A 4791-nucleotide genomic window follows, 5' to 3' on the forward strand; every position below is an offset into this window, starting at 1 on the left:
TTTACCACGAAATATGTTTTAACAGACTCTTTCCACTGTATGTAACCGGTCAAACTAGCGACAATTAATGAAAAGTCAAACATGTTGCTAAAAAAACAAAAACTGTGACCTACGTTAGGTTTTAAGCAAATACTCGTTGAAAAAACATACAACATCCAATACGATTTAGTAAAACTAACATGAATCCCGTGTGACATCTAGCTTCGCAATGACGCTTCAAAGGTTTAGGACAAAAGTTGCTGAAGGGTGGTCAATTCATCCCTCCTCTGAATTGAGACATTCTCAACCAGCCATTAATACCAAAACAACTCTTGCTCCTATAATGACTAGCCATCATTGATTTGGTCAAGAAATCATTAACTTACTTAACAATTTTCCATAAGTGTGACCTATCATTTTAAGCCCTAGATTTCCGACCTAAGTAGCCAATTCGAAACGAAAAAATCCGATTGGGGAAAAAACTAACGTGACCCTATTCATTTCTGGAGTTCACCTTGATATTGACCAACTGCACAAAACCCATCTGAAGGGGGACGCTCCCAGGACGCCACGAAGGAGTGCAAGAATGATCTCACGGTGTGTACCAATGAAGGAGACTGCAAGACGTGTTGACAAAAACTCTTCACCCACTTACTATAAATATTCTATCTGTCCACCTTGATATTTACTCATGCAAACACCATCTGAGAAGGGATGCTCCCAGGGCACCACGAGGCCAAGCATGAATCTCACGACATGAACATTCAGGGAGAAACGTGAGTGGAATCATTGGCATATCATATACATCTTTTCTTCCCACTGAGTATTTTATAACCTAGGGTTTAGTTTACTTAGAAAAAACACGGCTAAGGATTTTAACTAAGTGACTTTTTAGGTTTGCCCAAGAGTAACATTTACCTTGGAAAGTTGAACAACTTTTGATCATCATCCATTAAACTCTTTAATGGAGTCTTTGATCAATTGTCACACGCTTGCAGAAAATCTACCTAATTCACCTTTTCAGGTAGGTTCCCAGGTAGGGGTGTTCTGTTTTCGTTAGCTTAAGTACCCTAACCTAGACAGAACCCGCCTTAGACAAAAGGTCCCTTATAGATAGATTTAATACAATTTTAATATTTTATGCCAATCAATTTAATCCTATTAAACCGATTTAAAAAGATTAAAAACTTAGGTATCTAATCGTATTAGAACCTTGAACTTAAGTCCATCTCAATCCAATTTTAAAACCCTTTTAAAACAAATATGAGTTCACCTAAGTTCGCATGCAACTCTTTCTTATTGATTTTAGTTCTAATTTCCTTTATAACAATCAAATTTCCTTTATAACGCTTATAACAGAAACATCCCAAACCATCCACAAAGCGAAGCAAACACATACCAGACATTTATAACTTTTACAAACAAGCCTAAATATCATGCTCCATGCATTGTTCCTTCATTGCTACTTTTATATAACCAAGCACACATGCTTCCATGCACCCTTATACTATAGCTCTTATAATATAAAGATGATGCATGAATATGCTTACTGCATGCACAAATATAACTCTTATATTTCATGATGCATGTGCATGCTCTCTTGTAATTTCATCATGCCATATTATAACACTTATAATATATGATGAATGAATAATTGCACAACCTAAGGTGGGTTTTAAATCTATGTCATACATCATGCCATATAAACCACATACATCTCATGTATATTAAATAAAAGTTGATGAACCGGGATAATTAGCCTCAATTTCCTCAAAAACTAAAGCTAACTATTACAAAAATAAAAGATTCACCAGTTCAAACAGGCGAATCGAGTCTTGAACCGTCCAGACAAAGAAACGCATCTTCACTGATCGTGTACTAAACTCCTTGTGATCGCCTACATAAAAGAGTAAATGCTTTACTCAATCATTTACCAATGCTTCCTGAGCTAATTGATCATTTAGCAACGATCGTGTACCTTTACTATGCGATGAAGTATGAGGTAAGCGATCGTGCAACGCACAACACATAATGCAAGCCTTAAATGATCATCTAAATGACAACGATACGGTGAAGCACAGTCATCTAAATGATCGCTGAGCAATCGCGAGGTATTGCATACCGGGTGATCGTGTAGTTAGTGACTATGCGATGAAGTATGCTAACTATACGATCATTTAGCATGCACCTTTTATTAAACGATGAGCATCAAGTGCTCCCACTCAATACTACACGATCGTTTAGCCAAATCCCAACGATCGTTTACCTGAAGCTACACGATACGACTAAATCTTGGTCTTCTTCCTCGATGAGATCCACGTCTCCATGCTTCGAAACTTCATCATGAACGACTCAACAAACTCAAACACATTAAATTACAGACTCGATTGCTTGTTAATTATGCCAAAAAACGCAGGGGCGCTTAAAAATTAACACTTTGTAATCGAAAAGAAAGCTTTAAACAGAGGCAATTCTCCCGTAAATATTCATCAACAAACATCCACAAACGCATTTAACACTTAAACGCAATGTAGAAAACCCACCACGACTTTAAAAGAAGTTCAAAACAGAAGTGAAATTTGGAATATCAGAACATCCTGGCTCTGATACCAATTGAAGGAAATCAGACATGAAAATTTTCATGAGCAGCAGAAGGATCATTCCAAATTCCATTCTATAATGAACATACACAATTACATTGAAAGTTCGATTCTTCATCTTCACAATTTTTGTGTTGAAAAAATATAAGTCCTATTTAGTAAGTATTTGGATTTTGAAAATAAACCCTATATATACTACTTCCATCTCTAAATTTCTTTCTTTTTTTTTTTTTTGTTATATACTTTTTACCAATGATATAAAAAACCAAACTAAAATTTATAAACTAAAAAATTTAGCTTTTAAAAGCTTGTTTTTGTTTTGGAAATTTGACTAAGAATTTAACTATTTAATGCTGGTAATGACTTTTGGGCTTCGGCCCACAAGAAAAGTTAAGGGAGAGTGGGCATTTTGTCTCACATGGATGGATTTGAAATTGCCTAGAGGGTATAAATAACAAGACATTCTAGATGAGAGTCCAAATTGTGTTGATGGTGGAAGTATAACCTTTTCACCACACGCGTGCCGCCGTTCGTCCGGACAAGCGGGTTTGGATTACTGTGCTTGCACAAAAAAGAACTAAATTTTTATTACTTATCTATTTAATTTTTTCAAGAAATCATTTTATTAATATTTTGTTGATCATTTTGTTTGACCATTTCTTGACTGTTCATTTGCCACGATTGTTCTTTCACTCGTTTATGAACCATTCATCTACTACAACGTCGATATGACCGTTCATCTGCTTCTTATCTCCTCTACTATTTAATAGATATCACACTTGAGAGATGAGACACCACAACTTATTTTTTTCTTATTTCCCTCTTATGTTTTCATCAAATTGTTTTTCTGTTTTGAGCAACATTCTCCATTGGATATAACCAATCAACAATATGATGACCCTTCACAAATCACTCGTAAGTACAACTAGACCAAATTATCGTTTTGCCCCCTGTAGTTACATCTAACTCCTTAAGTACCACTGATTCCTCTAATGAACAATAAGTCATAGTTTCACTATGACTAAACCCCTGTCAGGCCAAGAGAGGGTGTGGTGCCACATTGTTCAAGACCCAGAATCAGCCCTTAAGGGAGCAATTTATCTACTTACCCCTACTTCGGGAAGGAGTAAATTCCATCTTGTGTAGCTGAGTTCCCAGCTCCTCAATCAGAAGAATCCCCAAAATGGTAGGCTTGTTCAGTCGGCGATCTGGCCACTCTCACCCATGCAAATCAAAGGACCGCCCTCATAAGCAAGAGTTTACAACTCACTTAGGACTAAGGTCATGCTACCTATGTTCATCCTAGTGAAATAAAAGTCTCAATTATGAACGACGTTATATAACGAGACTAAACATTTGTGGCGCACTTTATAACATTTGTAATACTTATAAAGCGAACCATACTCATACTGTCACCAGGATAAGGTATCCAACCTTATCCATATACTATAGACCATTTAGGTTATCATTTAAATATGATCCACTTGTATGTCTCCACATACATGTTTAAGTTACAATGATAACCATGGATCTTAGTTTATTGGTTTGTGGTTAATGCAACTAAAATATCATATATTTCATAGACAATGTGAACAAAATATCATATATTATAAATCATAGAATGTTTGTTCATACAAGTGTTTACAAACTACAAAACCCTACAAGATTTAAGGCTTCAACCCCAACAATCTCCCACTTGTCCTAAAGCTAGTGGGGTGTACAAGATAATCAAACTACAAGTACACAAACAATAAACTAGGGCACAAACGGCCAATACAAGATCTCTCACTTGCCCTAGTCCAGCTGTGGTCTGTCCCATAGACTCATACTCTACAGGTGACCCTTAAACGTTGTAGCCATGAGGACCTTCGTAAAAGGTTCAACAATGTTGTGCTCCAAAGGTATCTTCGTTACAATCACGTCCCTTGATGAACAATCTCTTGGATGAGATGGTATTTTCGCTCAATGTGCTTGTCGTGCTTATGACTTTGAGGCTCACAGGAATTCGCCACAGTACCACTATTATCACAATAAAGGGTGATGGGCTTAAACATGTCTGGAACAGCTTCCAGATCAGTCAGGAATATCTTGAGCCAAATGACCTCCTTAACAGCTTCACAAGCCACTACATACTTGACCTCCATGGTGGAGTCCACGATGCACCCCTACTTGGTGCTTCGCCATACTACAGCCCCTCCGTTAAGAATGAACA

The sequence above is a fragment of the Benincasa hispida genome, chromosome 4 (genome assembly GCF_009727055.1).
Source record: "Benincasa hispida cultivar B227 chromosome 4, ASM972705v1, whole genome shotgun sequence".
Lineage (NCBI taxonomy): Eukaryota > Viridiplantae > Streptophyta > Magnoliopsida > Cucurbitales > Cucurbitaceae > Benincasa > Benincasa hispida.